This window comes from Prionailurus bengalensis, chromosome D4 (genome assembly GCF_016509475.1).
Source record: "Prionailurus bengalensis isolate Pbe53 chromosome D4, Fcat_Pben_1.1_paternal_pri, whole genome shotgun sequence".
Lineage (NCBI taxonomy): Eukaryota > Metazoa > Chordata > Mammalia > Carnivora > Felidae > Prionailurus > Prionailurus bengalensis.
The window spans coordinates 70,716,687-70,743,968 of record NC_057359.1 but is presented as its reverse complement, the minus strand read 5'-3'; the positions used below and the strand labels follow the sequence as shown (position 1 = coordinate 70,743,968).

General features: G+C 44.2%; 1 protein-coding gene and 1 non-coding gene across 2 annotated transcripts in view; both read right to left on the bottom strand.

The window, feature by feature from the left end:
- The window catches only part of PALM2AKAP2 (PALM2 and AKAP2 fusion), a 448,509-nt gene that overhangs the window by 223,474 nt on the left and 197,753 nt on the right, over positions 1 to 27,282 (bottom strand).
- Positions 22,898 to 23,003, bottom strand: LOC122475558. The gene has a single exon (XR_006295240.1). It is a non-coding gene; the product is annotated as a U6 spliceosomal RNA (small nuclear RNA).

Sequence of the window (27,282 nt, the reverse complement as noted above, 5' to 3'; positions counted from 1 at the left end):
TTGTTTGTGCCTAAATCCAGCACTGTGGTAGCTTTCCTGCCGAGTCAGAGTTCTCCATTAGCCTCCGAGTGTGTGTGTGTGTGTGTGTGTGTGTGCGCACGCACATGTGTATCCACATGGCTTCAGCCACAGACTTTATAAATGCCCAAACTGGGAATAATCAACACATTTTTGCCTCTTGTCTGTATTGAAGGTTACTCTTGGAAGATCGGTGGAGCTTTCAAGATACTCAAGGTAGCATTTTAATGAGTCATTCATCAGAAGAAAAATATTTAACGTGCAACAGTAGTAGTGGTAAAAATAGCTAACATTTGTGGAGCATTTACCATGAGCCAGACAACATGTTAAGTTGTTTGGAAGCATTATTCAATTTTCTGCAATCTTCATAGCAGCTATTACAATCCACACCTTACTGATGACGAACCAGAGGTTCAGAGAGGTGCAGTAACTTGTGGCCCATCACCAGTAAGGGGCAGAGCTGGGACCCAAACCTACGTCCGCCTGTTGCCGCAGGCTGGGATATTAGACTGCCCTGTGCTGCTTCCTTCCAAGAGCAAATGAAACTATTCCTATTCCACAGGTTTTCAGTATTTCCTCTTTCTGGCATAGAATTTTCTTTTCCAATATATTGATCAAATAGATATGCTCTGGTTGAGGCATGAATACACTGGGAGCTCCTCCTGCTTCTCCTACCCTATCCTTGTCTTGGCTGAGCCTTTCCACAGAACAGAATATGGTTTGGAAACCATGTCTCTTTGAGAGCAGAAAGAGCATCTGGTGTATAACTATGGCCCCCACAGTGCATACAAGAGTGCATTGTACACAGCCAGCACTCAACCAATGTCTACCACAGGAACATGGTTCTGAAAGGGGGCATTCCTGCCTATGGCCACCTACCGTCTGAATTTCCATGAGCTGCCTGACTGGCCACCAAAGGACAGAAAACACCTCTGGCCTTTGGGCCCTAGAGGGTAGAATGCTATCCACCTGGAAGGTACAGGTGACAGTTGAACTGTGCCTGAAGTGGACCCTCAGAAGGAATTTGGCCTGGGGAACTGTGGCAGGGGCTGGGAGACTTGGCAAATCCAAACTGTCTTCCCAAAGGGATCTCCCTCTTATGTTTTCTTGTTTTTTTGGTAACCATGTTTTCCATGCTTCATATTACCAGGTGACAGCTCCTCCTTGGTGGAGAAATTTGTCATCCCACTGGGATAATTCCAAAGTTATTCTAAGAGTTCCTGCTCCGAACAAATCAAGCCAATCAGGAAGCTCCTCCACATGGGCTGAGCCGGCTGACTGTTTCCCCCTTGCACGCTTCCTGCTATTGTTCTCTAGCATGTTCTCAGAGACACAGTCACTGAGCCCTGCCCCTTCCTCTCAGGAGCCTAGGCTGCAGTCATTGCTATGGGTTGAGGTGTGTGAGACTCTGAGATCAGGCACCTGGCCAGGAGAAAAGGGTCTGAAATGAAAACAGGGGTGGTTGCTGGCTAGAGCAGAAACCACAGTTTTTGGGTCTCTCTGGCCTCGGGAGGGAGGTATGAAATATTCTGGATCATTCATTCAGTGTTTATCAAGCATATGTTGGGCTAGGTACAGTGACAGTTGCCTAGTCTCTACATTTAAAAAACTCATCCTTGGGTCACCTGGGTAGCTCAGTTAGTTAAGTGTCTGACTCTTGGTTTCAGCTCAGGTCATTATCTTACGGTTTCATGAGTTCAAACCCCACGTTGAACTCTGCATTGACATCAAGGAGTCTGCTTGGGATTATCTCTCTCTGCCCCTCTCCCAATTGCACTGTCTCTGTCTCTCTCAAAATAAACAAATAAACCTAAAAAAAAGAAAAAATAAAAAACTCATCTTCTGAGGGGGAGGCAAGTGTGAACAATTTCAAAAAAGTGCTGGGCAGAGCCCAAACTGCAAAGTCCACAAGACAATCAGAGAAGAGAGCCTGACTGCTTAAAGAGTGGAGAGGGCAGGATTTCAGGGGCTTGGAACATTTCAGTGGGACCATTCCAATGGGACCTCATCCCGTTTCAGTGGGATGAGAAAAAGTATCAAGGCAGAGAAGTGTTTAGAAGGCATTTCAGGCCAAAGCAATGGCATTCACAAAGAAGTTCCACGTGCCAGTAGGGTTCAAGCAAGTGAATGAGGACCTCTATCAGACTGGACTATTCCAAGTGTACTCATGAAGGGAAGAAGGTGACAGAGAGGGTCGGGTCCAGGATGAGATGGGACTTGAATGCTACCTCTGGGGTTTAGATTTGACCCTGAAGGCAACAGGAGACAGTTTAAGCTACTTGTCCATTTGTCTATTTGTCCGTTTCATGGGAGTGCCTGGATCAGCTATGTTCTAGAAAGATCACTGTGGCAGCTGTATGAGAATGGATGTGGATATGTAGGACAGGTGGCAGAATGAAGCATAAAGGTCAATTAGGAGTTGTCCAGGCAAGGGGTGAGGAGGCCTACTGTGAAAAGCAAAAAATGGCTCCATTTATTGATTTTTATATTCCACTGACATCAAGGTCATTCTAAGTCAAACATTTTGGCATTGATGTGGCCTCACAGGCTGGGCTCAAACAAGTGAGCGCATTAAATTGTGAAACTACATGCCAAGGTAGGCTGTGGTAGCCCAGTGCCTAGAGTCTGTGTAGTTTAGCAAGACTCTGGGCTTTACCCTCCTGTCCACCTCTCTCTTGGCCACTTCCTTGAGACTGCCCAACTGTTACAGGTATGAAAGGTATCTTCTTTGGAGAGGGAGGAAATACAGCCGAAGCCAGCCATTTCTGTTCCCTCTGATGGCCTGTGTGTTGTCTAGGAAATGAAATTGAACTTGGACGCCCTAATTTAAGAAGTTCCAAAGATTGAAATTGTCTGAAACCCATGAGTTCCTACAAGAAAACAAGCTCTTGGCCTGATTCGCTGCATCACTGCTCCCACATGGCTGCAGCAGGAAAGGGCGTGGAGTAACATACTAATGGGTCATCTCACATCTGGGCATATGCTGAGCCTTCCCTTCTCCATTACAGCCAAAAGGCTGAGTCAACACTGCACACTGTCCTCCTTGAGCATCCCTCATGGATTGCAGGTACAAAGTGGCTCTGCACTGCTGCTTTCCCTTGGCATGTTCACAGGAGTCTCTTTGGCACGTCCCCTGCCATTTTTCTATCTTACAGATATAATAGAGTCATTCTGTCAAAATGCCAGCAAGAAGACCCTATGGGGACCTCTTACAAATGGCACAGATGGTTTTGAGGCAGAAACAGCGACACCTCCCATCTCTGGCTCACGCATGCCCCCTGGTGGCCCACAGACTGGATAGGTAGGGATGGAATGGTGTTGGTGGATGAGCCTCCCCACCCCGACAAACCTGGCTCAAGGTTACTGTGTGGGTCAATCTCCCAAGGAGATCCTACAGAAGGTAAAGAAAGTCAGGCATACCACAGTTATTATGGGGTTTTGAGATAAAAACTTGAGGAACTAAAAATAAAGCTACAAATATTCTCTCTGATGAACTTTATCCCTCTAGACTTATCAGTTCTGTTGAATGAGTGAGGACTAGTTTTGGATTTTCACATCCAGAAGGAAAACAGAATTTTCCTTATACCAACAGCCTGCCAATGAGAATGTCCAGATACAAAATGATTCACATGTAGGAATCAAAGTCTGGGTCGGACAGCATTACTTATACCAAACTGGAGAAGTTCTTAGAAGCAACATGAAAGCAGCTTGCATCAGGTTCCAAGAAGACAAATGTCCTTCAAAACTTATCCAGAGACTTGTGCTTTTAATTGAAGCCCTCTGTCAAAGAGATGATCCAACTGGCCATTTGAAATGGAAACTCTTGAATATAGAAATAGTACATTGTGTTCCAAAATGACGATTTAAAAAAAAAAAAAACACCTGCCTCTTTCTGGTGGTTTGGCTAAGGCAGAAAGGGCACTGGCCATCATCTTCCTATTCAGCTGCAGTCCTACCCCTGAAGTTTTCCTACCATTGTCTATTATTTCTGGATCTGGAGGCTAAAGGAGAATTACCTGCTGAAAACACCAGGAAACGTCATTGCGACCCTCAACCGTAACAGCTCAGGGTGGACCAGATTTGTAGCTGAAAGAGCACAGACACCCCGGTGTGGGAGATCTCAAAGTAATTGTTTCTTGTGTGAATGAGTGAAGGACCACACACCTCCTGGGCACACAGGAGAGTTACACATTCCCACAAAACCCGAAGTATCCCAATAATAACTGTAGCAGACATTTGTGTAATACACAAAGTCCATTCTCAGCAATTAGAGATCGTTTTATTCCTGCATAATAGATAAGAAAATTGAGAGGAAGGAAAAAAGGGAAACCAGAATTCTGATATCTTGCATGTCACAATCAGATTGCTACTAAGCCCCTCATGACTGTTTTAGCCAGTAGGGGGCAGCAGGATGTAGAGCAAACAAGTCAGGATCAGGAGTTCAGTTAGCCTGCCAATGACTGCTTGGAATCCTGGGTAAACTCCCTACTTTTCTGAGTCTCAGTTCCCTCATCTATAAGATGTTTATAATGATGTATACAGAAGAGTTATTTCAAAGCTATGAAGATAAAGTTAATATTTAAAATATCTCAGAACACTTCCTGCCAGAGAGGAAGCATTATTTAATGTTTGTTTTTGCTTTCTCTTCCAGTGCTTTTTAAAAAATAGAGCTAGAGGCATCTGGGTGGCTGAGTCGGTTGAGCATCCAACTTTGATTTCTGCTCAGGTCATGATCCCAAGGCTGTAAGATTGAGCCCCGCATCAGTCTCTGAGCTGAGACTGGAGTCTGCTTGGGATTCTTTCTCTTTCTCTCTCTCTCTCTCTCTCTCTCTCTCTCTCTCTCTCTGCCCCACATGAGTATGTGCTCTCTCTCTTTAAAATAAAAAAAATTAAAAAATTAAAAATTGAACTTAAAGACTATTCTGTTAAACCCTGAATATATTACCTTACAGGACAAACCAAAACATACTATTTAATAGAACAGATTCAAATCCAACTTCTTAATCACGTAGTTTGTGGCCCAGAGGATTTAAGAATACCCACAGGTTCTTAGGTTAAACCAACTTTCCAGAGAATGTAAGTTCTATCATCTGAATGCTAAAAGCAAAATTAATGAATCAGTTATTGGCTTCAAAGATAGTGAAAGTTAAAATTGTGTGTGTGTGTGTGTGTGTGTGTGTACATGTTGAAAAAATACAGAAAATCTACTTCAAAGTCTCTATGTGTGTTTCTATGTGTACATGGGGGGCCATCTAGTGGCAAGTAAAGTCATCTTCCACAAACCAAGGTAGTATGTTTGGGAATTTAGGTAAAGCCTCTAGGAGGAAATTGCCGTCATTCTGCAGATTTGTACTGTGTGGAATAAAAATCTCATATATCAACCCCTCCCAACACACGTGTTCTTCCCTCCACTTAAGGCCAGTCATTTGTGCAAACATGGATCCCAAGGCCCATGGCTCTTCCCGCTTCTGCAAAGCAGCAGTGAGGCCCTGTAGAGCATGCTCCGTCTCTGAGGCTGTCTTCACACACTTCTCCAGACCTGCGTGTCCTGGTCCTTCCCTTAGGGAGCACAACACTTCCCTTAAGGAGCAGCTTTTTCATTCTTATATCTGGAAACCCAGTGACCAGGGCCAAGAAGGACATCCAGCCCATGAGGTCAAGCACAAGAAAGGGCTCATGAAGTCTGTGAGGTTCCAGTACAGATGCTCGACCTTTGTCATCTCAGGAACCCCAATACCCAACAGAAGGACCTGCAAAGAGTAGACCCTGGCTGTCTGTGGAATTGAGTGGGGCCTTGTGTGCACACTTATTCCCCCATGTTCTCCTCTCATTGGGCCAGGGTAAGAGTACAGCTATGCTCCCTTTTGGACAGGCAGTTCCACCCAGAGCTAACTGGCCACAGGCATCTTGAATTTCCAAGTTCAGCCAGGGCCCAGGGAGAGACAATCAGGCTCTGCTTACGAGGTCAGGGGATATACTCTGACTGAGAGCGGAGGAGTGGCTGAGTAGCTAAAACAGCTTATAGATGCACTCTACCCATAGATGAATTAAACTCGGCAGAATCAATGTATATTAAGAATTGAATGGTGCTAAATCTCACTTCTCAAAGGACTAGAAGCAGGACTATACCTGGGGTAGCCAGTTGCTTTACTGCATTAAAATGATGGTATATTGCACAGTCTTTCCAGCAGCCAGTGCCAGGTAAAATGAGGTATGGCTGCACTGACTTCATAATGAAAGATGCTACAGTTCTGATGACATCCCTCCCATCAAGACCCTGCCTCTAGTTGAAAACAGACAGGATCCACAGAGGACAAACACTGTGCTGTAAGAAGAGAAAGACAAAAGGGTACCAACAGGAGCTGGGAACCCATCATGTGATGAGCGTTGATTAGATACTTTACATACTTAACTAAGTTAAGCCTCACAACAGCCAAATGAGATACCTGTTATTGATTCCTACTTTACAGATGAGTTAAGTAGCTCGCCCAAGTTCCCATACAATTAATGAGGTGCAGAGCTGAGATTCAGACCAAGGTTAGTTGATGCTGAAGAACACTCCTTTCACTGCATCGGTAATAAACCCCTGCTCAGCCCTTTGGAACCCGGGAGAAAGAGGAGCTCCTAATTCATGGTAGAACTCTATTTAGGCCCAAGGTATTGCTGAGACTAAAAAAGAAAAAGAGAAAAAAACACACAACTGAGTAGGTCTAGAACTGGTCCCAAGGTTGGAAGTTTTCCTTCATGGTGCAGCAATGCCTCTCCCTGAGAACTCTCCAGAGCCCTGGCCTTCTGCAATGCCTTCTCTGGTCCAGGTGTGAGTGAGGATCGTGGGATTATTGACTGAACTGTTTTATTTGTACCTGTGTCCCAGTCCATCCTCTGTTGGTGGACAGTCTTCTTCTATCCTGCTCAATTCAACCTAACCTGGCCATCTGCCCAGTTGGTTCCAGTCTACCCTTGACTCATCTACCCCTCTCTTTCTCTAACTGAAGCACTGAGCCAGCATCCTAGTCTCACTGCTGGGTTTATTACAACTCCTCTACTCTGAAACTTTCAATCATGCTCCACAGCCTCTAGAATAAATTCTAAATCTCTCAGCTTAGCATTGAAAGCCCTTTGTGATCTGGTTCCAACCTGCTATTCAGGTCTTTTCTGTAGAGCTGCTTCTATAGTTAGGTCTGTGACTATCCTATCTTCAAAGAGATGGCAGATCCTATGCAGAAAGACCACCCAGGGCAGGCCATGCCTGGACCGCTGCTCCTGACAAAGAGAGTGACTCTGTGAGAGAAGCAACTGTTTACTGTCCTTCCTGTTTCCACACGCCCTTCTCTTTGGACAACATACCAGAGATAGTGACAACCTCCAAATGGAACCAGGCCCCTTTCAGCTGTTTACAACAGGTGGCTGGGCTGTGAGGAGCCAAATGGGCTTGGTTGAAATGGAGCGTCCATGACAACCAGCTGATCTTGCCAGTTAAGCTCCATTCCAGCAGGCCTGTGGCCACAGTCTCTGATGATTGCATCATTCCGTAGCTCAAGCCCAGCTCTAGAGCTGGGACCCGACATGAGGCTGAAGAGGGCTAAGGCCTCACTGAGGTTAGGAAGGGCCCCCGTTTTCCAGTCTGATTATATCTAATGATTTCCACGAGCATTTGCTCCATGTCAATGGCAGCCATTCAGCTCACATGCCTACACAGCCTTTATAGCTTATTTCCTATGAACCTTCCGCTTAATTGAGGCATATTAAATTTGATTTATTATCTTTTATTTTTTAGAAGTGAAATCATGACTGCTTTACAACATTCAGGTATTAAAAGTTCTGGGTTAGGACATAATGTACTGTCTAGAGTCAAAGTTAACTCTCTCTGGGTGATAAATATTTCTTGGAAGGGGACCTTCTAACATCAAATGATGGGACTCAGGACCAATAAGAAACTTAAGTCCAGAAGCTTCAGGAGATCTCTGAATACTCAAAGTTAAAAGACTTTGAAGAGTTGTCTTCCATTATAACCAAGTGGATTATTAATCTCTTGAAGGTAGCAGTTGTGTCTATCTTCATTTGTCTAACTTAGCTCGGCCTCCATCATAAACATTCAATAAAAGTTTACTGAATGAGGGGCGCCTGGGTGGCTCAGTTGGTTAAGCGTCTGACTTCAGCTCAGGTCTTGATCTCACAGTTTGTGAGTTGAGTCCCGCATCGGGACTCAACAGCTCAGACCCTGGAGACTGCTTCGGATTCTGCATCTCTCTCTTCCTCTCTCTCTCTCTCTTTGCCCCTCCCTCACTCGCCCTCTGTCTCTCTTTCTCTCTCAAAAAATAAACATTAAAAAAAAGGTTTATTGAATGAATGAATGAATGAATGAATGAATAAGTCTTAGAAAGATTAATATCAGCCAAACCCCACTGGGGTAAAAGCCCAAACCCTAAAACCCTCAAATGAACATTCCTTTCTCTGAACATCTACCATCTTGAGAACAGGTATGATGTATCCAGCACCTGTCACATACATATGCCATCTGTCAGGCACTTAGACCGTTAGATTCATAAAGGCAGGGGAGAAGACTCTGTTCTCTTTTCTATAACTCCAACACTTGGCCACTGCTATGTACGATGCTCAGTGAATATCTATTTAATAATCTCGCTCCAAATGAATATCATGTCAACCACTACAGAGCAATCAGTTGTGAGCGTGGATGTTTGTTCACAGCAGTACTTGTTCATCCTTCTAGGTAAATGGAAGCCTTGTCAAGAAAATAGTCTGCTTCCTTTAGTTTATGTCACGATTACATGTCAATCAAAGTAAAAGAGACAAAGGCGCAACCTGCAGTTGGAAACACGTGTGCAGAGAGAGGTATTACTAGCACTGATACTCAGAACAACTGTGGGCATGTCGCTCTGCTACCTTCTTTCCTTTCTCCCTCCGTCCAGTAAACATGAGCGAAAGCCCTTTTGTCCCAGCAGCGCGCCGGGGTCTGTGAATACAAAAGTGAACACTACATTCTCTTTGCCTCCAGGAAGCTGAAGCTGGAGGAGAATAGAGCAAAAAAACCCCACAACTTCATGTGTGCTCTGCTACCAGTAAGTTATGGGCTAAAAGTGTCCCTGGGGGACACTGAACCAGTGTCCAAGCTCAGGGAAAGTGGTGTCTTAACTGAGGCCTGAAGGATCCATAGGAGCTAGCCAAGTCAAGAAGAGTTAAAGAGTGTTCCTGGCAGAAGGGGCAGCATGTACAAAGAACTTGACCCAGAGAGAGCTTGGTACCTCCAAAGAACTGCAGAGAGTACTGGGGCAGTCAGCAATGGAAGGAAGTGGAGGCAATTATGAGAGATAAGGCTGGAGAAGTGGGCAGAGGCCATATCATAAGTGGTCCTCTAAACCATATTAAGGAGTTTGGACTTTATCTTACAGTCCAAGGGGAATGAGTGAAGGTTTTTAAACTAGAGAGTGACACCATGAGATATAACTTCTGCAAAATACTTCTGGTGGCTGGGTAGCGTTTGGGTTAAAAGGACACAATGCCAGAGGAAGAGAGACTGGATGAGAGGGTTTTGCAGCAATCCACATGAAAGATAATGGTGGCCTGGACTAGTGTCACAGTGGTGGGCACAGAAAAGAGTGGAAGGATTCTAAAAATATTTGTAATATAGAGGTGCCTGGGGGGCTCAGTCGGTTAAGTGTCTGACTCTTGATTTCGCCTCAAGTCATGATCTCACTGTTCGTGAGTTTGAGCCCAATGTAGGCCTTGGCCTGATAGTGTGGGATTCTCTCTCCACCCCCCCCTCTGCCCCTCAACTGATCATGCACATGTGTGCTCGCTCTCTCTCTCAAAATAAATAAATAAACTTAAAGAGAAATGTTTGTGATATAAAGTTACTGAATAGATATGGAATTAAGAAGCAGAGAGGAATTAAGGATGCTGCCCCTGCTTTTAGACTTGGATAACTGGGTGCACAGTGGTGGTTTTCAATGAAATTAAGAACCAAAGAGAGGGAACAAATTAGAGAAAGTAAACAGTTCAATTTCTGACTTGTTGAATTTTAGGTGTTGGGAGAAATCCAAATGGATATGGCCAGGAGGTGGATGGCTGTATGGATAGCTCAGGAGAAAAACAAAAGTGGGATGAACAAACGTATTTCAGAAGATGCTATCACTCAGAGAGAATGTGAGAAAGAAGAACATCAAGACAAGAACCTGAAAGGGGCGCCTCGGTGGCTCAGTTGGTTAAGCATCCAACTCTTGATTTTGGCTCAAGTCACAATCTCGCAGTGCATGGGATTGAGCCCCTCGTCCTGCTCTGTGCTGACAGCATGGAGCCTGCTTGGGATTATTTCTCTCTCTCCCTCTGCCCCTCTCATGCATGATTGCGCTCTCTCTCAAAATAAACAAGTAAACTTAAAAAAAAAAAAGAGACAAGAACCTCAAGGAACCAACATTTCCAACATTTTGAGGACCAACAGAGAAAGAGGAAGTAGAAAATCAAGGATATTATCATGGCAAGTAAACCAAGGAGGGACGGTGTTTTAAGAAATAGGGGCACTCAGAAGTCTCACCTGATGCTCAACAGTCAACTGAGGTGAGGATTAAAGTCTTCATCACACTTGGCCACTAGATGGTCCTGGTGATTTGGCAAGTGCAGGGTCAGAGTACATGTAGTAGGACAGTGAGTGGGAGGTGAGGAGGTGGAGAAGCTGAGCATGCATGGCTGCTCCAAGAAGTATGTGGCTGAAGGGGAAGAGAGACAGGATAGTCAGTGAAGGCAGGGGAGGTGCAGAGTCAATGGAGTTTGTGTGAGGGAACTTATTCCCTCAGACAAGAGGAGAAGAATATTTTATAACAAATGGCTGCTTCGGGGCACCTGGGTGGCTCAGTCAGTTAAGCATCCAACTCTTGATTTTGGCACAGGTCATGACCTCATGGTTCGTGAGTTCATGCGCTAACAGTGCAGAGCCTGCTTGAGATTCTCCCTCTCTCTCTGCCCCTCCCCTGCTTGCAATCTGTCTCTCCCAAAATAAATAAACTTAAAAAAAATTAAAAAAAAAAAAAACAAACGGCTGTTCCAAAGTAAGCTACACACTCCTAGGTGCTTTAACGCAGTATTGTCTTGTTCTTACCAAGACTCCTAAAATTTATTCTCTCGAATGACTTTTAAAAGGTGCAATAATTCGACAAGCAATGTTGAGTACATCCTAATAAAGGAAACACTAAACGGCTTCTATGAATGTGAACATAAACTAGTCCAGGCAAAAGATATTTCTAACATACATAAAAGCAGAACCATGAATTTAGCACTCTGTAAAATGTGTCTTCAAGTACCTGAGAAAGAGAGGACTTTTGAGAGGTGTTTCCTCATCTTTAAAATGGTATGGAAAGAAAACTTGAAGAACAGGAGTGTGTATGTGCCTTTGTGTGGACGGGTGAAGTTGTACTTTTACTTGGAATATCGGGAGCTTAACCTTGATATTGCAAAGACCTGGGGCAGGTGTGGAGGGTATAATTGTTGCAGAGGAAGTAAGGCACCACTGCTTATGTGGACTTTTAGTTTAAATTCTTTTTTCAATGTGTCCATATTAATTCTCTTGAGAGATCAGAGACAACCACAAATAGATTTCATAAGACAGGTAAGTAAATTATATTTTACCTGATCAAATCACAAATCTTTTTGGTTTGCGAATGTGATCGCCTATAATTTATTTTAAAGCAAATTCCCATATGCCAGTGATTAAAGAACATCTCACCTAAACAGTAAGTGGGCCCCTCCACACGCCCCCATCTTCCTGAATGAGCTGGCAGCAAATACAGTGGAATTTTGGTGAGAGGTGAGCAGGCTGTGGCACAAAGGTCACCTCTAAAATGGAAATATGGAATCATTCCCATTCTCCTTCCAAAAGAAGAAACCACAACTGTGCACTTATACTTACTTTTTATGTTGAACAAAACGAGTATGATTTGGAACATAATTGGGAATCAAATTAAGTCCCCCCCCCTCCCCAATAAATGGGCAGTGAAAAAACTCGGTTTGAGAATCATTCCATTTGTTTGAAGCAAACACAGGCTTTGGTTCATGACAGATAATGTCAGCTACCACTGTGGCTAGATTCTATTTTGAGCCTTTCAAATGTGCTAACTCATTTGATCCTCAAAATTCTCAAAGTATACGTATGAATATCTCCACTTTACAGATGAGGAAACTGAGATAAAAAATATTAAGTAACTAGTCTGAGGCCATCAAAGGTGGGGAAGTGAAGATTCAAATCCAGTGAGAACGTCTACTGTTGTCCCCACACCGCTCTGTCTCCTGTGGAGGATGCCAGGTTGGCCTCAGTTCTCTGTGCTAAAAGGTTGAGTGGTGAATATTTAAACCTTGTGGAATATCCACATTGCCTGTTATTGGCATGGGATTCACATCTAAGGAGTGGCAAGAAGAACTCGAGGCTAATTACTAAGTGAAGCAAAAGTTGGCTGGGGCAAATTCCAGCCAGGACATTTGAAAGCTGGTGTGATTATACCATCTGAAGAAAAGCCTGAGGACATCTTAATCATGTTCTTTATCAGAGCTGCATCTGGCTGCACTAGATAAAGGACACACTGAGAACCTATGTGCCACCATCCTTGACATATGAAAATGTCCCTTCTGACTCTCAACCAGTAGGGACTGTGCCTTGAGGAAGCCATACTTCCTCCCTGACTATTAATACCATCATGGCCATGACAGTGCTCGCCAAAGGAAAAGCCACTCAGTTGTAGACTCTCCCTTCCCTTCCTGAAAAACAGGTGAAAAGTGCATCACTCAGAAATGGTGTAAATATAGTCCTACCTGAAGGCAGAGGGCTGAACAAGCCAATTGCCAAGGGTCTCCCCCAGATCCACATGATTTGTTTAAGCCATGGAGAGTCTTACAGAATGGAGAGCCAAGTTTTACTTCTGCTTTCCCAGACCAAATCATCTCTCTGGGCCTCTTTTTATAGCCTGACAAAAATTCTTAGATGTTCCCAAGGAGAGCAAATTTTATTGTTGCTCCTATTTGCAGATTCAGCCGGAATATTAACTGATTTTCTCAAGAACACAAACTAAGACATCTGTGGGACTAATATCAAAATGTCAGTGTCTTAGATTCCTGTTCTTTGTTTTAACAGAGAAGACCACGTCACCAGCAGATTACCCCGTATGGAAGACCTGTGTTGTGTTCATAAACCAGCTGCACCCAAGAAAACCCTATCATTCTGGGGTATTAATTTGGAACTTGTGATTCCTTGTTATGGAATGAAATTTGCTTTTGCATTAGCTACTGGAAAAGAACAGCAGTTTTGAAAGAGCACTGGGGACCTGGGTTTAGTTCCAGGAAGATCACTGACTGACTGGGTCATTCTGAGAGTCCTGTGGTCTGTCCTGGGCTCAGGTTCTTCACCTTTAAGCTGAAAAGTGTGGGGAGGGAGCTATTCTAAGGACTTTCCAAGTTCTTTTCTGAATCTAAAGATAAATGATACACAAAGATGGCAATGGCCATATTTAAACATGTAGGCAAAAAAAAAAATGTGATTTGGGCCACATCTTCATCCCTCTGCCATCTGGGTCCTAGTGGAGCTTTCTCAGACTCTCTGTGGTCAGGGACTAGGATTTTACCTCCACCCATCACACACCGGTGCTAGCAGCTGGCTCACAACACATGCAACTCACCAAGGGAGTGTGACAACACCCAAACTGGTCTGTTTGGTGAGACAGGTCCACTCATCACCTTCCTGGTTGCCATGGCAATGTCAAATTGCTATGAAAGTGTCCAAACACCTTACCAGCAATTTCTGTCCTTATCTTGTCATAGACTGGTAATAAACAGTTGCCTGACCAGAAGCAGTCCATGGACCATACTTTGAACAGCATCGGGTTTAGCCATTTTTATCTAACAAAGCAAGTCTCCTAAGGACCAGAGCAGGGCGTCACTCAGATAACCTACATGATTTTTTTTTTAATAAGCAACTGGAAAGCACAAAGTACCTTTAAAAAAAATAATAATAACCTGCTGAGATAACTCCAGCCTCTCACCCTATTCAACCAGGTCTGCCCCACAACTGATCTGGATTCTTCTCAAATCCATCTATCACATTGTCCTACTTCTTCTGCCCTTGGTGTTGTTCTTTCTCATCCTCTGCTTGAGCTAACAGGTCCTGGGCAGGCTGAGCTGCCCTAAAATTTCTGCTGAGGGCCTCAGGGTGGTACACATGAGCTGATCACAGAGCAGGATGGAACCTGAGAGACCAGCAGCTGCCCTGGGGACAGAAGCCACTTCTCACGCTTGTCAGGGAGCAGCCACTCCACTTTCAGGGCTGTGCTCTCAGCCCCACTTCCCTCCACTACCCTGGACCTGTCAGCAGCGAGGTCTGGTATTTCCAAGTCACCACTGGACTCACATGTCTGAAACAACGTGCTAAGCTTAGGGGGGTGGCATCCCTCTCTGCTGTTTCTGAAAGTGGAGAGGGGATCAGGTAAAATCAAACAATTGGGATTATTAACATATTGCACCCTGTCACATCATTATTTTATTTTTGTAATAAAAGCTAGAATCTATTGGGTACCAAGTCCTAGATCCTTCTAAGCACTCTGCATATATTAACTTAATTACCACCACTACCTAAGAAAGCTCATCTCATTATTATTAGCTCCTTTTCATAGAAGAGGAAATTGAAGTAGAGAGAAGCTAGAAGAACTTGCCTAAGATTTCACAGGAGGCAAGTGGAGCCTCTGGACTTGAACCCAGCAAGTGTAATGCTGATGCTCAAGTCCATAACCACAGCTCTGTACCATCTCTAGATGGACATGTTGGCTTTGAATCTCATGACAATCCTATGGATGATCTAAGACCGAGGCAGATCTATTAAGCTGAAAAATATTTATTAAGCAACTTACTAGGCAACAGGTAGTATTCTAGGCACTTGGGATACATACAGTGGATTTGGTGTGTTAAATGGTGGCCTCCAGAAAGATATGTCCACACCCTAAGCCCTGGAACCTGCAAATGTAACCTTATTTGAAAAGAAGGGTCACTATAGATGCAACGAATTTAAGGGTTTTGAGATGAGTTCACCTGAGATTATCTGGATGGACCATAAGTCCAATGACAAGTGTCCTTATAAGAAATAGAAGAGAAGAAAATACAGGGAGGAGAGAGGCCATATGAAGACAGAGGCAGGGACCAAAGGGACACAGATACAAGCCAAGGCATCCCTGGAGCCACCAGAAGCTGAAAGAGGCAAGGTAGGACCTCCTCTAGAGCTTTTGGAGGGAGCACAGCTCTGCAGACACCTTGATTTTGGACTTCTGGCCTTTAGAGCTATGAGCAAATATATTTCTGGTATCCTAAGCCACCAGGTTTGTGGTAATTTGTTACAGAAGCCTCAAAAAACTAATATTGGTGTAACCAATAAAGCCTCTGCTCTCACAGAATTTACATCCTAGCTAAGAATCAACAAAATGGAATGGGATGGGATGGGATGGAGTGGAATGGAATGAAAAAAGAGAAAAACACTGGTCTAACAGCCACATAACATTTCTCCTCAAACATTACCTTCTCCAGGGAGTCTTACCTGCACCCCTTAATCTGAGTGTGCAGTACCCCTCCCCTTATATGCTCCTATAGACCCTTTTTGAACATCCATGACCAGACCTTTCCTACAATTTTGTAACTGATGATTCCCATGTATAATTTTGGATTCCCCAGCTGTCTCTAAAAGCTTCACATCTCGTCCGGCTTTTCCCGAGATTATGTACGAATGGGGGAGACTGGGAATACCTGGATGACCAACAAGAAAGAGGTGTGTGGAGACCAAGAAGAGGGCAGGGCCACTGCACATACTCGTACAGCTTGCTTCTGCGAAAGGATGAGGGAGCAAAGCAGGTTGGAGTTCACCCAGTGGTGTTTCCAAGTGGTGGCCCACTGCCATGAAGAGATATGAGTCTAATTCCCTTCTCTATGAGTGAGCTGGCTTTCATAGCTGAGGTGAAACCAGCAAAATACAGCACAGGTGATGCTATGACGCTTCCAAGTGGCCAGGACAGAAGAAGTCTTGCTGCTTCCAGCTGGGTCCCTTGTAATGCCTGCCCTCCGGACACTCTCCCTTGGGGAGCTCCCGGTCAGAACCCAGCTGCCTTGTGCTGAGAAGGCCAAGTCTGTGGACAGGCCACATGGAGGGGCCTTGCACATTATTCCCAGCCTTTGAGTCACTCCAGCTCAGGCCCTAGACATGTGAGTGAAAAAATCTCTAGGTGATGACAGAGCGCAGCCCCTTGAGTAACCAGCCATTTGCATCTTCCCAGCTGAGGCTCCACAGGAGCCTTCAACTATACTTCAATAAAGAAAGAATCCGTGAGCACAATAAACCTGACTCATTCATGTTGCAAATGTAACCGCACATGTGCTCCAAGTGTGCTAAAAACAGTTTCTCAGGAAAGGGACAGGCACGAGGATGTAGGCAAATCCCTCCTAATAAACAGGTCCCAGCCTAACTCACCTATGACTGTGCACCTCTTCGCTCTCAGCCGGCCTGAAATTCCCACTGCTGACATGTACACCTTGGGTAAGAGAGTCGAAGAATCCCTGACGGGCAGAAGTTGACTTTACGGTGGGAGAAAGAAGGGGATCATTTCCTCTAGCTTCCTGGCACGAGTGTACTAGGGAACTGGGTTCCTAGAATGGCAATGGACCTGCCCACCTCGTCTCCCACTTGCTCAGTGGAGGTCTCAAGCTTGGAGGTGAGGGGAAGGAGAAACTGGAAAGGCCGGTGGAGGCAGGACTTGCAATGACAAGTCTCAAGCAGCCTCAGGTCCCATTGAACTCTTCTCTGGGGCCTCAGAGAAGAAGGGGATACAAGGTAGCGCTGTGGCTAGGACACAGACCTGGCTCTAGGCCCCGACGATGGAGCGTCAAGCCAGCCTGCCTACACGTGTCTGCTCCCTGCCCAGGTCAGAGCCCGCCTGCATCCCCGTGGCCACGGGACCACGGCTACCAGACTCCACCGTCAGGACTCCATGTCATAAGATCATAGGCTGTCCTCGCTGAAAAGGATCTGAGAGACCATGCACTGCCTTCACAACGCACAATTAGGGAAAAGCAAGGAAGGAAATATCAACAGGACACCTGATATTTTAGTTTCATCAAGAATACAGAAAGGTCACAAGGGACCATATTGCTGGCTAGGGGGCAGAAAAATGTGATTTTCAGAGGGGGAACTTTCTGTAGAGGATAGATCAGGGGAGACCAGAAAGTCTGGGACCAGCCATCAGAAAAGCTGGCTCTGCACAATTTCTTCAACTATAGCAATTGTTTTAAGGGGAATACAAGCATTCCCCAAATGTGGCTCTTACGTGGTCTCAGTGCATGGACAAAATTCTCCTGCTATCTCCATTATTATGGACCCCTTGAACAGAATTTACCTGACCAGTAACAAGGCGATCATAATAGAGCCTACAAAAACCAAGTAAGGCAAGATGCCTGGGATCTCACAGTAGGCTCTTGAAGTAGGCTCTTCCACTATGGCCTCTGCGAGACATGTGGGCAGTGTTGACATGCTGAGCACAACAGGGAAGTGTTTCCCCCCGACCTATCCCAGCTTCCAGAGCTAACCACAAACCATAAGCATTCACACCTCAGAGTCTGTGAAGAGGGACTTTACTATGTGGCCCCAGAGGGCAGGGACCAGAGAACCAATGGAAATTGCAGGGAACGTAACTTTCATCCCAAAGAAGGATCCTGTGTAATAGTGAGAGCTGTTCCAATGTGGACTTGGGTATTACCTTGCAAGGATGTGAGCTCCCTGTCACTTTTAGCCTTTGAGAGAGACTATGTACTGACTCCCACTCACTGGGTTCATTGCAAACTCAAGTATCAGACAGGGGTTGATCCAGATTCCCCTTCAGTTATGTATACTCTAAGATTCTATGGTTTTATGAGCTGTCATAAAATCATTGCCTTTGCAAAATCAGTGCAGCATTGGACACACACGCACACAAGAAGGCAATCATTTCTTTTTAACTCAGAACTGACTTTCATGGTTCACTGCTTGAGAGAAGCTTTATCCTATAAGCAACTGAAACATCTGTCATTCTGCACTGAAAATCATTAATGCTATCTTCATAAATCTTTTTCCCCCAGTTTTACTGAGAGATAATTGACATATGTGGTTGTGTAAGTTTATGGCATACAGCATGATGGTTTGATTTACATATATTGTGAAATGAATATCACAATAGGTTCAAATAACATCCATCATCTCATACAATCAAAAGAAAGGAGAAAAAAGGAAAACTATTTCTCCTTGTGATGAGAACTCTTAGGATCTCTTAACAAACTTCCCTATATATCCTACAGCAGAGGCAGCTACAGTCATCGTGCATTACATTACATCCTGGGACTTATTTATCTTATAACTGCAAGTTGGTACCTTTGGACCACCTTCCTCCAATTTCCCCTTCCTTCCCACCCTCTGCCTCTGGTAAACACAACTCTAATCTCTTTTCCAATACTTTTTGGGCTTTTCTGTTTTGTCTGTTCTTTGTTTGTTTGAAGATTCCACACATAAATGACATCGTACAATATTTGTCTTTCTCTGACTTATTTCTCTTAGCATAATGTCTTCAAAGTCTATCTATGTTGTCACAAATGGTAGGATTTCTTCGTTTTTTATGGCTGAATAATATTCCATTGTGGACTAATCTTCCATATATGTATATCACATCGTCTTTATCCTTTCATCCACGGATGGACTCTTAGGTTGTTTCCATGTCTTGGCTATTGTAAATAATGCTGCTATGAACATGAGGGTGCAGCTATCTTTTTGAGTTAGCGTTTTCATTTCCTTTGGCTAGATTCCCAGAAGTGGAATCACTGGATCATAGGGTAGTTCTATTTTTAATTTTCTGAGTAACCTCCACACTATTTTCTGCAGGGGCTACACCCATTTGCATTCCCACCAACAATGCACGAGAGTTCCCTTTTCTCCACATCCATGCCAGCATGTATTACCACTTGTCTTTTTTGCCACATAAATCTTTTCAGGGTTCTGTGTTCTGAAGCAACTTGATGGGGGGATAATCTTAGTATCAACACCTGTAATTTCAGCCTTTGGAGGAGTGGTTCTCGGCTGGGCCCAGGGGACACACTCAGCAATGTTTGGAGACATTTTTGATTGTCAAATTGGGGGTGGGAGGATGCTACTGGCATCTCCTGGGCAGAGGCCAGGGATTCTGCTAAAGATCCTGCAATACACAGGACAGCCTCCCCGACAATAATAACTCTCCAGCCCAAACATCAGTAGTTCTGCTATTAAGAAACCCTGTTCCAGAAGGATGGAGGAGAAAACAACAACAAAAGCACCACTCTTAGTTACTGACAACCAACTGTAGTTGCCACTTCACAAGAGCATATGATCTGTACACATTACAACAACCCTTCAAGATGGGCATTGCTATCCCCAGGGTACCGGTGAGGAAACTCAAGTCCAGACAGCAGCACTGTGTCTAAGATCAAACAAGTTGCAAATGCAGAACTGGGGCTCAAATCCAGTCAGTCAGACTCTAAGGTCCAGGTTCCTAATCAGTGCGCTGGGAGCCTTTTATATAACAACATACTGTTTGCAGCAGAGACTCGGGCTGTATACAGTCAAGAAAGAGCACTCAAGAGCAAAGGGCTTCAGAAAGAGAAAAAGGAACCGAGCCTAAAGTGGAACCTGTACTTCCAGACAGAATCTGAGGGGGCAGGCTTCCGAGCCACGAGGACCACTCACAATGGCACACTTGCTATTCTGCTTCCTGAGGAGACGCTGGTGGGGGCTGATGAGGGAAGAGCCCCCCCTCCCCCCACGACTGCATCCTGAGGTGAACTTCAGTGTGATTTCACTGAATATCACGTCTCAAAATTTTGAACTCAAACTAAACTTTTGTTCAGATTTTTGAGAAAGTGCGGTGGCATTAGAGCCAGTTGAAATACTTATTCACTTAGTTTTTTTTAAAGTAATCTCTACACCCAATGTGTGGCTTGAACTCATGGACTCAAGATCAAGAGTCACATGTTATACCTGCTGAGCCAGCCAGGCACCCCTTACTTCTTCACTTGGGTCACTTGGGGTCATTGGGGGCAACAAGTTACTTTACCTCCTAAGCCTCAGTTCCCCCAACTGTATTATGGGCATCATTACCACTACTTTGTGGCAGTGTTATGAGAATAAAAACAAGAAAATTGATGAATTCAGTGGAAACCAAAATGCTAGGGACCCAGAAGAGAGTAAGAGACCAAGGAACAATAGATGATAAAGTGACCCCACTACATCACTGTGTGGTTTACAGTATCTATGATTTTACTATGGTGAAACAAAGAGAATGGGAAGGAGACCAGGGGTGAGTGCCAGATGTGGCTGTGGGGCGGGGCCACAGGCTGGGATGCACAGATGTGGAATTGCCCATGTAAGGGCTCCAGGCTCTGCTGCTGGAGAGCAGTACATCATGGAGTCAAAAATAGACAGGATGAAGAACAGATTGAATCCCAAGCAAGTGTCCTTTGTGATTCCAATGAACATTTCTGTGGTTGCCTTTTCTAGAACATTTATTTGTGGATGGCTGTCTTCTTGTTGGTTGCCAAAATCCCACCATACAACACACACATGCTTATGCCTAATGTCTCTAGTCTTCTGCGTTGAACCTCTTAAGAATGGGGAAAATTAAGCGAATTCTGGTATCTATCAGAGACCAACAGAAGCACTCCAAGAATGTTAATTCAGAAGCAGAAATGGGCCAGTTCATAGGCATCTTGAACTTTCTTTTTAAAAGTTGCAATGCCCCTATCTAGGTTAGCAACCGGGACTTCAAAAGTTTATTCAATCAATATTTGATGGGACATATTTTAGAACTGACAGCTGATAACTGTAGCCTCTACTACAAAGCTGTCATCATCAAGACAGCATGGTATTGGCACCAGAACAGACACATAGACCAATGGAATAGAATAGAAACCCCAGAACTAGACCCACAAATGTATGGCCAACTCATCTTCGACAAAGCAGGAAAGAACATCCAATGGAAAAAAGACAGCCTCTTTAACAAATGGTGCTGGGAGAACTGGACAGCAACATGCAGAAGGTTGAAACTAGACCACTTTCTCACACCATTCACAAAAATAAACTCAAAATGGATAAAGGACCTAAATGTGAGACAGGAAACCATCAAAACCTTAGAGGAGAAAGCAGGAAAAGACCTCTCTGACCTCAGCCGTAGCAATCTCTTCCTCGACACATCCCCAAAGGCAAGGGAATTAAAAGCAAAAGTGAATTACTGGGACCTTATGAAGATAAAAAGCTTCTGCACAGCAAAGGAAACAACCAACAAAACTAAAAGGCAACCAACGGAATGGGAAAAGATATTCGCAAATGACATATTGGACAAAGGGCTAGTATCCAAAATCTATAAAGAGCTCACCAAACTCCACACCCGAAAAACAAATAACCCAGTGAAGAAATGGGCAGAAAACATGAATAGACACTTCTCTAAAGAAGACATCCGGATGGCCAACAGGCACATGAAAAGATGTTCAGCGTCGCTCCTTATCAGGGAAATACAAATCAAAACCACACTCAGGTATCACCTCACGCCAGTCAGAGTGGCCAAAATGAACAAATCAGGAGACTATAGATGCTGGAGAGGATGTGGAGAAACGGGAACCCTCTTGCACTGTTGGTGGGAATGCAAATTGGTGCAGCCACTCTGGAAAGCAGTGTGGAGGTTCCTCAGAAAATTAAAAATAGACCTACCCTATGACCCAGCAATAGCACTGCTAGGAATTTATCCAAGGGATACAGGAGTACTGATGCATAGGGCCACTTGTACCCCAATGTTCATAGCAGCACTCTCAACAATAGCCAAATTATGGAAAGAGCCTAAATGTCCATCAACTGATGAATGGATAAAGAAATTGTGGTTTATATACACAATGGAATATTACGTGGCAATGAGAAAAAATGAAATATGGCCTTTTGTAGCAACGTGGATGGAACTGGAGAGTGTGATGCTAAGTGAAATAAGCCATACAGAGAAAGACAGATACCATATGGTTTCACTCTTATGTGGATCCTGAGAAACTTACCAGGAACCCATGGGGGAGGGGAAGGAAAAAAAAAAAAAGAGGTTAGAGTGGGAGACAGCCAAAGCATAAGAGACTGTTAAAAACCGAGAACTGAGGGGTGATGGAGGGAGGGAGGGAGGGGAGGGTGGGTGATGGGTATTGAGGAAGGCACCTTTTGGGATGAGCACTGGGTGTTGTATGGAAACCAATTTGTCAATAAATTTCATAAAAAAAAAAAAAAAAGTTGCAATGCCCCTATCTAGGTTAGCAACCGGGACTTCAAAAGTTTATTCAATCAATATTTGATGGGACATATTTTAGAACTGACAGCTGATAAGATGAATTAGTCATCTGTGATGAGTCACTGATTCACACATGGGGCTTTGTCTCCTGAGAAGTTAACCTCCTTCCCCAATTCTGGCCTGTCTCCTAAACTGCTTCCTTCTACAACAGCAGCATTTCTCTGCATAGGTATATTTCTTCAGAAAAGGGATCTCTAGCCAACCTCCCAAATTAAAGACTCTCAGAATACCAGAGCTAGAAGATCCTGAAAGACCCTTCGCTGAAAAAATGAGGAAACTGAGACCAGGGAGAGTGTGAGTCTTACCCAGATTCACACAGCAAGTTAACAGTAGAGCTAGCATTAATACCCTAGCTTTAAAAGAGCTCGTTCCATTTTCATTTACTAGTCCCTGAAGTCCCTCACCCTCACTGGGGTAATTCCAAGGTGGGGGGAACAAATTTCCCCGTATTTTTCACTCATCAAAGAAAGTTAAGAACACTTAACTTTCAAAGCGTCATGAATTTGCATATCATCCTCACACAGGGGCTATGCTAATCTTCTCTGTATCATTCCAATTTTAGTATATGTGCTGCTAAGAGAGCACTGGAACACTACATTCAAACATGTGAATAAAACCTGATGAAATTAGAAAGAGAATCTTCAGTGGGAAGATCACAGGGCAAGTAACAGGACTTGTTGACTGGAGCAGATGTGAAGTAGGCAAGTGTCATATGGATCTAACTGTCAGAAGTCTCCAAGAGTATCAATGTGAGGCCCATGTGTGGCTCCAGGGACCCATCACATATAGTGACAGCAAAGAAAATGGTTTACAATGAGCCCAAGCCAGAAACAATCCTTTGGGCTTTCTCAATATGGCACCCCAATAGGAAATAAAGCATACAAAAGATGTGTCATTTGAAATAAAAAATTAAAAAAAAAAAGAAATCTTTGTAAAGATTTGGCTGTCAACAATTCTGACCATATGTAGCCTATTTTACCTCTGGTTTCTAGCAAGTGAAGAAAATAAGCAATAGACTGAGCTGTCCTGACACTGGCCAGGGAGAAGTTGTACAAAAGAATGGCCGTCTGTTTATCCATTGTAGTGACCAGCTCTCTTCTTCCTTTCCCACTGCCTTCATGTAATCACTGTAGTGCTTTAGTGCTCTTAATTAATTCAATTTTATTTATGGTCTGTTCTTTTTTCCATTTACAGCAACTTTTCTTTCCTTTTTTTTTTTTAATTTATTTTTGAGGGAGTGTAAGCAGGGGAGGGGCAGAGGGACGGGGATATAGGATCTGAAGTGGGCTCTACACTGACAGCAGCAAGCCCCATGTGGGGCTTGAGCTCACGAGCTGTGAAATCAGGACCCGAGCTGAAGCCCGACACTCAACCAACTGAGCCACCCAGGAGCCCCTACAGCAACCTTTCTTGAACTGTGATTTGCACAGATTATCTGGAGCACTCTTTAAAAAACAGGGCTCCTCAGCTGGGTCACTGAATCCAAATTTCCTGGAATAAGGCCTGGGAATCTGTATTTTTTTAAAAAGCTTCCCAGGTGATTCTAATACCCAGGATTTAAGAGTCTAGTTCCTTCCTCCCTCCCTTCCTTCCTTCCTTCCTCCCTCCCTTCCTTCCTTCTTTCCTCCCACCGTTTCTTCCTTCCTTCCTTCATCTCTCCCTCCCTCCTTATGGGCTGCCCTCAAAATCTAAGCACCACATATTACAGTCTTGGAAGACAGACAACATTCTTAGCTCCAAACAACCACCAATTTACAAATAACACTTTGGTGAAAAAACATGTCTGTAAACCTGGAGCTTGCTGTATGATTACTGGCACTATAAAGAATTTTAGACTCAAATGGAAAGATGGTGATGTTCTTCTTGAAGATATCTAAGGAAAGAGACAGGTTTAAGTGCAAATTCTCATGCTTTATTTGAAGTCTTTATCAAATTCAGAATGGCCCATACATACAGAATTAAGACATGGCCTAAATCCTACACACACTGAAGTTCTGAATTAGGTTGCCATTACCTTTTCTTTTTCCAAACTAAATGACACAAATTTCCATTCATCTTTCCTTGTAGGCATTCTCCCTGCTCTTTGATTACTATTCTCTATTGTTCCTTCAGGTTCTTCAAACGACTCCTGGTTCACCAGCAGGGACTGAAATACCTTCAGGGCACAACTGTACTAATATACTTTGTCATTTGAAGACAGTTTGCATATCTCTTTAGGAGAATCTAACTTACTGTTCGGGAGTGACTTAGATAAGCAGACCCAGATCTAAAGACCTAAAGAGTGATAATCTGTCTCAAACAGAGAAAGTTTCTTTTACAATCCCTCTATTTAGTGGTTCTGCTACATTTGATCTGTAGCCAATTTCCAGGATTCCTATTCTATAAAGATCAGATTCTAAATTTGATCTCGAAGCCACTCCTATTTTCTCTCATTCTCTTCTCCCTGTCCCTGCGAATTCTCAAGTTGTTTTAGCTCATCTTGTTCCTCATGGATTCACCTTTCTGGACTTTCTCTAATGCCTGCAGTTTTCAATTGAACAATCACACTGCTGTTAGAGTGAACTATTAGCCCCCCGTTTTCACCCTCCCCTATATCTGTGCCCTTTGCCACACAACTCTGAAGTTCCTCCCACTGAAGGTTGACCATCTCCTCCCCTGGGTTTTGGGATGGCCATGACTTACTTTGGCTAATGGCTTATGGGCAGTTCTGTTTCTGCTCCGCCCTCTTGCTCCTCTGCCATTGCCATAAAAGGAAGCAGTCATGGTTAGCTCATTAGTGCAGGGGGGACAAGCGCAGACTCGTCTAACCTATGTCTTGGAGTCACTTGGCTGAGCTCAGCCAAAACAAGCAGAGCCAGGATACCCTGTCCGCTTAGGCTGTAAGAGCTGCAGGATGCTTGTGCTTCCAATGAGCCTTCAGGGCTGTTCAAATGGCTAGGACTGTGAGAGACAACTAAGCCATGCCTGACTAAGGAAAGTGGCTTAGGGGGCTGAGGGTCCTTTAAGGGAAGAGGCAGGACAGCTCCCTTCTTCCCTTGAGACGAGAACTTAAAGACGCTAACCATTCCAGTATAGAAGTTGCAAGGCATATGAGGGGAAGCAGAAACTGACTTCCAGGGTAGGAAGACCCTCCTTCCTCCGGGGGCCCTGAGGAAGAAATGATGCCCATCGGCTGGCCTGCTCCTACAGAAAAGCAGCTCCAGGGAATGCAGCTCACTCCCCAGCAAATGCAATGCCCAGCAGAGCCATGAAAGTGGCAGAAGGAAATAACCTGCCAAATCAAGGCCTAAGCACCCCACCTCCATCCTTTTAGGCTTCTGTGATTTCTTTCCTTCCGGATTGGGTATCTATCTCCTCAAGGGGCTCCAGGAGACGGCCTGCATATGTTGAGTGAGCTCTTTATTCTATTGACTCAAAAGATAAAAAAGAGATTTTCCTTATTTTTCTGAATATGGTGATGCCCACCTAAACAATATACTAGCCCCTAACTCTAACACTTCACTCCGATGGTCAATTCAGCCAAAACTCAATCTCGATTTGAGACTCTCCCTCCACATGGTGGCTCATCCCACAGGTAAGAGTTACCACTTATGAGGCCAAAACAGTGATCTAATACATATGCAAGCCAAAGAGAAACTGCCAATTTGGTGGGAGGACCACATTTTCTAATGCCGTTTAAGAAAAATAGAAAAGGTCATATAACTAATTTTGTCCTATTTTCCAAATCCTTTTCACCTTCCATCTGTAACACCTACAAGATGAAGTGACCCTGTCAGACTCTGAGAAAAGATACACGGCTCTGAAAAAAAATGATTTTAAACAAAATTTTCTGCCCATTGGTGTGTATACTGTCTCCCTTCATATCCGAGGTAGTGAACAGACTGTGTCCAAGCCACTTGGCTCCTAGGATTTTGCCAAGTTAGGCTGGAGAGTAATCTCCCAGGCTTTCTCTGCCCAATATGTGGGGTACCCAGTCCCAAACCTTCATTCACCGAATAGCTGTGGAGTGTCTGCTTTGCACCAGACCCATCTGTTGTGGTGACGTAAAACCAGTAAGAAAGGGGCAGGAAAATGATGGAACTTATAACCAAAGTGACGGCGAAGAGACACTCCTGCATTGTATCCACTGTCCCTCTGGCTGACAGCACTGTAGACTCTCCACTTTGAGACTTCCTCCACCATTTCTCCGAGTGGCCTTTTCCTCCCCAACCTATTATATTGTCAATAGTTTCAATAATCCTTGGCTTCCTCATGTTGTGTAAGACACAGCCAGCTGAGCCACTTCTGAGGAGAGAAACCCCCGAGGCTTGGGATTCTGAGTGACTCCATCCTGGCCCTCCCCTGTCCACCTTCCGGGCTTCCAACAGGAAGCTTGTCCTCACAAACTTGATGCCATATTTCCAGGACTAAAATTTTCTTCTTCTAACGACATATATCGATCTATCTAACTAAAATGGCTGGTAATAGTTTAGCCTTTACTCTGTGTATTCTAAAAAAACTGTTTGTGTATATACACATATTCACCCACCCACATATGTGTGTCTATGTATATGCACACACGCACATCATATACAGCTTCTTCTTAGCTAGTTTCCCCACAAGCAAAATTTAGTTAAGCTGCTCTCAGACCTCTTTGAGAGACATTAGGGTCCAAGCAAAGTACGGACCTAGGCCTTCAGGGCTTACGGCCGGTCTGTTTTCCCCGGCGACATTACTGGAGTCCCCAGGTACTCTCACAGACCTCATTCACTCCTCAGTATAAAGGCCGGTAGCCAGGTAGCTCTTACCCTTTGTGTTCTAAGAGAACTTGCACCTCAGGAGAAACAGATGAAGCTCTTGAAGTTGATATTTGAGGCAGGGTTTG